We start from the raw sequence: 7,712 nt of genomic DNA, 5'->3' as shown, positions 1-7,712 counted from the left end.
CCGGGTTTCGTTTATTGTCCTTTATGGATGCCTGCTCGGGATACAACCAGATTCTAATGTACCCAGGAGATCAAGAAAAAACTGCCTTTATTGCTGAAAAGGCCAATTATTGCTACAATGTTATGTCATTTGGGCTTAAAAACTCAGGGGCAACCTATCAAAGGATGATGAATAAAGTGTTTGAAGATAAGCTGGGCAAGAATATAGAATTACACATTGACGATATGATTGTAAAGTCATTTGATATGACAAATCAGGTCCAGGATCTCGAGCAGACATTTCAAAAGCTCAAGAAGTACCGTATCCGTCTAAACCCGGTAAAGTGTGCATTTGGAGTTCCAGCTGGAAAGTTTTTGGGTTTCATGCTAACCCATAGAGGAATTGAAGCAAATCCTGACAAATGCAAGGCAGTACTTGATATGAAAGTACCCCAGAATAAAAAGGAGGTTCAGCAGTTAAACGGTCGATTGGCTGCACTAACCCGGTTCTTGCCGAAGTCTGCTGAGAATTCCCTCCCGTTATTTAAATTATTAAAGAAGGAAGCAATGGAAGGATGGAACCCGGAATGCCAAGCCGCGTTCGACAAAGTCAAGAAATGCTTAGCAACTCCACCAGCGCTCTCAAAGCCAGACTCAGGAGACATTTTAATCATGTATCTAGTTGTGGGGGAGGAGGCAATAAGTGATATCCTGATCAAGGAAAATGATGAAGGCCAAAAGCCGATTTATTTCGTCAATAGAGCCTTACAAGGTGCAAAGGTCAGATATCAAAAGCTAGAAAAGGTGGCTTTTGCTTTGCTGATCACGGCTAGGAGGTTACGACCATATTTTCAGGGGCATCAAATAATAGTCAAGACCCAATCAGCCTATACGCCAGGTGTTGCACAAGCCGGACCTGGCAGGAAGAATGACTAACTGGGCAATTGAGCTCAGTGAGTACGACATAGCATATGAAAGTCAGAAGGCCATCAAGTCACAAGCTCTGGCCGACTTCATAATGGAGCTAACACCGTTGAACCCAGAACGTGAAGAGTCTGGGGATACATGGAAGGTCTACGTAGATGTATCGTCCAACAATAAAGGAAGCGGAGCTGGAATCATACTAGAAATCCCAGAAGGAGTAACCATTGAACACTCTTTAAACTTGGGATTCCCAACTTCGAATAATCAAGCTGAATATGAAGCTCTGATAGCTGGGTTGATACAGGCTAAAGAACACGGAGCTAGAAAGGTTACTCACATCCCTCGAGCGGAGAATAGCCAAGCTGATATCCTGTTTAAATTAGCAAGTAACAAAAGTCCTGGTAACCACAGAACTGTGGTACAACAAAGCATAACAATGCCCAGCTATGTAATGGTGATAACCTCAACAAATGACTGGAGGCAACCCATAGTGGCTTACCTTGAAAAAGGAATATTGCCAGAAGATCGTCTGGAATCCAGAAAGCTGGTCCGAGATGCGACACAATACACAATTGTGAACGACCAGCTATTTAGAAAGGGTTTGCACATCCCTATGCTAAAATGTTTGAACTCGGAAGGAGCTGAATATGTCCTCGCCGAGATACATGAAGGAATCAATGGCCATCACATGGGAGGCAAAGCTCTGGCTAGAAAGGCCCTTCGAGCTGGTTACTACTGGCCGACAATGGAGGCAAACTCTAAAGAACACGTCAAGAGATGTGACACCTGCCATAAGCATGCCAAATTAATTCTTTCACCACCCGAAGAACTGAAATGCATCTCGGCTCCATGGCCCTTTTTCAAATGGGGAATGGATTTACTGGGACCCTTCATAGCTGTTGAGGGGCAGCTTAAGTGGTTGATGGTGGCTGTGGATTACTTCACAAAATGGATAGAAGCAGAGCCAGTCACCACAATCACCTCGGCCAGAGTACAAATGTTCTTTGAACGAAACATTATTTCCAGATTCGGAATACCAGCCGAGGTGGTCACTAATAACGGAACACAGTTCGCTGATAAAAGATTCCAGCAGTTAATGAAAGACCTACAAGTCACACATCGCTTTGCATACGTGGAACACCCACAGTCGAATGGGCAAGCCGAAGCATCCAACAAAGTGATTATGAATGGTCTCAAAAAACGAATGTTTGACGCTAAAGAAAGCTGGGTTCAACAGTTATACTTTGTCCTATAGGGTTACAGAACAAGTACCCAAACTGCAACAGGGGAAACCCCTTTTCGACTGACGTATGGATGTGAAGCCATGATTCCGGTGGAAGTTGGAGAACCCTCTTGGAGAAGGCTGAATAGTCTTGAACAAGGCGAGCAACAAAACAGTAAATTGCTTACTGAGGAGCTAGTTCTTGTAGATGAAGCCAGAGTTACAGCTCACTGCCGGGATATGATGGCCAAACATCAAACAACAGTCAAGTATAATAAAAAAGTGAAACCAAGAATCTTTGAGAAAAATGACTTGGTACTCAGGAGAGCAGATAGTGGCAATAAAAATGCCACAGATAGAAAGCTAGCAGCCAACTGGGAAGGCCCCTACCGGGTTAAAGAGAAGCTCAGGAAAGGAGCTTACGTCCTAGAGACGATAGAAGGCAAAGGAGTCAAGAGAACCTGGAACGCGGATAAGCTGAAGATATATTACAGCTAAATTCCGGATCCACCTTCTGATTCTTGAAATATTTCATTTCAGCTATATTTTCCTCTATTAGGGATTTAACTAAAGCCGAATATGCTGGCAAATTCATGTAGTTTTCAATTTAATATCAATAAATGAAGAATTTTTCTTTTTAAAGATTTGTCCTTGTCTATTTATGATGCATCAATAAAAAATTCGAGGTACAAATACAATTTGTTATAGTGACTCTGATCAAGTCGAAATGCTACCAATTTTGGTCAAGATACCAAAGGGGACAAATGGCAGTATTGTTTTTACCTTAGATAAAATTGAATTATGAAGATCAAATTCAATCAAATGGTTGAGTCAATAAACACGAGATCCATTATTAATACAGACTTACCAGAACGAGTAAGTCAAAACAAACATGCGTCATCGAGAATGACATAAAGCAGAATCCGTACAATGCTTTGACCTAGGCCAGGTCAAGAATAAGAACTCGTAAAATGCACGGGTTTAGTAAATTTCGTTGAGTTGAAAGAATTCGCCAATGGATGGTGGAAAACACTCGAATATAACTTAATAGTATAAAACTCGTAAAATGCACGGGTTAAATAAATTTATCCAAGTTGAAATCATAACCAACAACCGTGCGGTACAACTTGGGTAAAGTTTATTCCATAACTCGAAAAATCTCGGGTTTCGAAAGTAAAATCAACCCTAGTTGCAACCCGAATATCACGTTGAGGGGTAACTCGGGCAAGGTTTGACGTATACGCAAAAAGACTAAGTTATAAACTTAGATAATACAGGAAGAAAGGCAAACACGAGCTAAACTTTTACCAAAAGCGAATACGGCTCGAGGGAAACATGCGGCTTATGCAAATCAAAATACCTAGATAAATGCATCTATGGTGAATTCGGGAAGCAAGAAACGCAAGACGTCAAATCATAAAGCATGCTATGTGAAGAAAATAAAGGGCTCAAAGAGCAAATTAAAAACCGGAGTAAAATCGGCAATATTCAGAATGAATTAAAAAGGGGCCCAAAACCCCCAACAAAATTACAAAGGTAACCGGCATTCCGAACCTTCATTAAGTCTTAACGGCAGGAGGATCTTCAGACACCGCTACCCCCTTACCAGATTGATTGGTTGACTAGACCTCCTTACCGGGTTGATTAGTTTCCTCTTCACCATCCTCAACGGTAGCACCTTTTTGGGATTGAGTAGCCGAAACACGAGAAGGAAAGGTGGCAACAGGTGGAATGATTTGACCATTGCTAACATATGCACCAGCATTCAAACCGACTAGATTCAAAGACACATCCGGATTTAGTACTTGGAGTTGATTAAGGGCATTATAGAAGGACCCAGTGACCGATTTCTCCAGTTCACCACGGTAAAGCTGGGCATTACGCTCAACTTCCTTCAGCCTTTTCTCCAGATTTTCGTACATCCTCTGGAAGTCATGCATCCTCACGGCCTCAGCAGCTTGCTCGTCTCGGAACCTCCCGTATTTCGCCTTGACCTTTGTCAGCTGGGCACCAGTTTCGTCATAGTTCTGCTTCAAAGAGGACAAATCGTCCTTTACCTTCAGAAGCTCGGCGTAGGTTTCGGCTTTCTCCTACCGAGATGCGGATGCGTCACTTAACGAGCGAAGATACTTTTGCTTAAGCGTAAGCAAAGGTCTGGCCAACCCGGCCATCTTCAGTCAACACAGTTCCAACTCTTCCACTTCCCTAACATGGGCCGTGGTGAGAGCGGATGAGTTGTAGAAGGACTCAGGAGCACAAATTGCATCCCGAAGAGTACTGTTCATTTTACCTTGCCACACCATATGCTTAACCATCTCGGGTGATGGAGGAGGAGGAGGAGCTTCCATAGTTTGATGGGCACCAGTGGAAACACGGCCATCAGCAGCATCTACCTTGTCTTTGGCACTGACCGTGGTAGCAGCACCTTTAACGTTTGACGTATCCTTGGCTTTACCAAGGTCACCCTTGGAAAGCTCAGAGGCCTTCCTTTTCTTTATCAACCCGGCAGAGGCAGCCTTGGATTAATTCAGCACCGACAACCAGCTAGGAGGATCATTTTTGGTTCTCCATGTTGGGTACTACAAAAAAGAAATAATAAGATACAGTTATTAAAGGAAGCATGACAAATATGCAAATATAGGGTTGGAAAAAACAATCCATACTTAGTTCAGCATCAAGATCCTCTTGGGACTTGAAAAGAAGGGATGCGACACTAGCATGCTTATGCGATAGCAGATATGTGCCAATGGCAATGACACTATCAATATCAGAAGGGCTCAACTGGGTATCTTTGAAACGGTAACTCGAGGGGGGAAGTTGATAATGGTCAAAAGACCAGTGCAAAGGAAATTTTCCCTCCGCGTCATCGGTATTAGAGGCGTCGACAAACCATACGCTCTTACCAGGATGGGCAGAAACTTTAAAGAACTTGTCTTTAAAGTTTTTAAAAGAATCAGTGTAAACTCGAAAAAATTTACGCTTAGGGATACCTCGAATGGTAACCCAACCTTTTCTTTCCGCCGATTCCCGACCGGTTCGAGGAGTAAGCACTTGAAAAAAGAAAAAAGAACACACATACAGAAGCCAAAATTGCAAGATATGAGCAGAAGCGTTCAAAAGCTTTAATAAAGCCCCAACCATTAGGGTGAAGTTGGGTGGGAGCTATCTGAAGGTGGTTTAGAAGATCAATTTAAAAGTCGGTTAGCGGAAAACGGACGCCGAGTTGCGTCACGACATCTCGTAAAAAGAAAAGGAAAGGGGGCTCTCCTGATCTCCCTCTAGAACAAACGGTTCGTCTTCTTGTGGGGGGACTATGTTGTAGTTCTCTAACTCCCCCACTGGGAGGGCTGCCACGTCATCCGGACCCATCTCGGAAATAGTATTCAAAACTTCATAAGTGACCCAGGGAAACTGGGATATTAAAGAGGTGGAGGGACGTGGGGGATACGACTCAGTAGAACTCGACTCTTCTACTACCTCTGGAGGAGGAGATGCCATAAAACCTAAAACAAGAAAAGACAGGAATCAGAATACCTGAATCACAAAGGCTATCAGAAGAATCACTAGATGATGATGACGACGGCAAATCGGAAATCATAATAGGATCATTTGCTCCACCCGACGCAGAAGTGGATTTCAAAATATCTATATGCCGGCAATTAGCCAAAGTAGACTCGGCCAAAGAGTCGCATCCTTGCTCGACAAGCTTCGAACTCAAGTAAACACAAGAGTAACACGGGACACTCCTCTGGATAGGGGAAGAATGTGGGAAAGCTTGGATGTTGGGAAGGGATCTCGAAGGAATCGTAGGCTGCCTAGAAGGCCCAGCACCGGGTTGGGGAAACGGGTGTGAAGCATGCCTGTTTATATTATGACGATCCCTAGCCCGGTTTGACGAGCCTCTACCCCGGGGATGCCCCAAATCTCTATTAGACATCCCGGACCTTCTCTGAGATCTACCACCACGGCAACCTTGAAGCATAGCTTCCCGTTCTTCTTCTTCGGTCCTAGGAATCCCCCAAAGTCAGAAACGAGCACCGGGAGGAATCTTTTTGAAACAATCAGAATCCTCCTCCTTCTTCCCTTTACAACACAAAGCTGAAGAAGGAGGGTTTGTCCCCCTCATTTGGTTAAAACACTAAAAAATGCTAAGATTTCAAATAGTACAGGGGGAGACAAGGAGGATAAACACCAGAATGACAGGAAGAAACACACAAGCTCTGGGAAGCGAAAACTATATATGCAATGAGAAGACAAAAGAAAACCAGCAAAATGACATATACAGAGCAAACAATTCAAAATTGAAAAATCAGGCTCGGGGACGAGAAACAAAATGCAAACATTTCAATGCAAAAGCAACAAAAACGGAAGATGAGTGAAATACCTGTCAAAAACGTTGAGGTACCAAGAAGATGATGAAGTGAGTTTGAGATGCTGAGACTCAAAGAAATGAGGTTGATGTGCAATGCTCAAAAGGTAAACAAAAGCACGTAACGTGTGATGGAGGCTTATATAGGCATGACTACTGATCATTAGGGTTGCGAATGGCAAAGGTCAGGGCTATAAAGGTCTTTGCACTTCTACATAATAACTGCAACAACCATGGGAGGTAATCGCAATCATCACGGGCGGTAACCACAGTATGCTGAAATGGCAAGGGTCAGGGTCCATAGTGCCATTTCACTCAAAAAGCAATGATTAGCCAACTGAAACAATGTTGCAATAAATGCACACGAAATGCGAAAACGGCACAGAACGCCTGCGGCACGCTAAAGCACGCGAGCTATTGCACGTGGCAGAACGCAATGAGTACTACTCATAAAATAATAGATAAGGTAGGATGTACAACCGGGTTATGCGCCTGATGCTTGGGGGCAACTCGCCAATTGAATCACAATTATTCAAGCACATCCATAACCCGGTTGCCTATGTAGAATATCTCACCAGGTTCATGCAAAACCCGTCATTCAAGAAACCAAAGGCATAAATAACTATTCCGGTCAAGGTATGATGCTTGGGGGCAACCCGTTAGTTGGATCCCAACAACTCAAGCACATCCTTGTCGAAATATAGAACAAGGAGAAATTGTCCTTGAGGTAAGCCACAAACTCGGAGTAAGCATAAATGCCGACGTTTGAGGGGCAACTCGCCAGTTGGACCCCAACGGCCCAAGCCTACCCCTAATCCAGAAAAAGGAGATACAAGAAACATCTCACCGGGTTGATGCTTAGCCCGTGGACATAAGGGGCAAGAGATACCCCGCATGGAAAAATTCCAGAATATAAGGAACATGCAAAAGTTCGAAAGTTTGTAAGAACACAAACACATTCAGGGACAAAAACCTGAAGAGATGTACGCAAAGTTCACCCCGACTACCTGGATGCCCAGGTAGCCGGGCTGAGGGGCAACTGTTATGGACCCATATAAGGGCCCATCAAGTGATAAGCCCAACAAGGGGCAATCCAAGATATGAATCGATGATAATCATGGATAGATATCCATCAAGGATACTAATCCTAATACGACAGCATAGCAAGCAGGCCTGGGCCCTTACCAGAGGCACCAAAGGCCCATCCACACTACCCACA

The sequence above is a fragment of the Gastrolobium bilobum genome, unplaced genomic scaffold (assembly GCF_033153095.1).
Source record: "Gastrolobium bilobum isolate Gb01-03AN ecotype WA unplaced genomic scaffold, APGP_CSIRO_Gbil_v1 utg62928, whole genome shotgun sequence".
Classification (NCBI taxonomy): Eukaryota; Viridiplantae; Streptophyta; class Magnoliopsida; order Fabales; family Fabaceae; genus Gastrolobium; species Gastrolobium bilobum.
The sequence above is the reverse complement of the archived record's forward strand: the minus strand, read 5'-3'. Positions refer to the sequence as shown.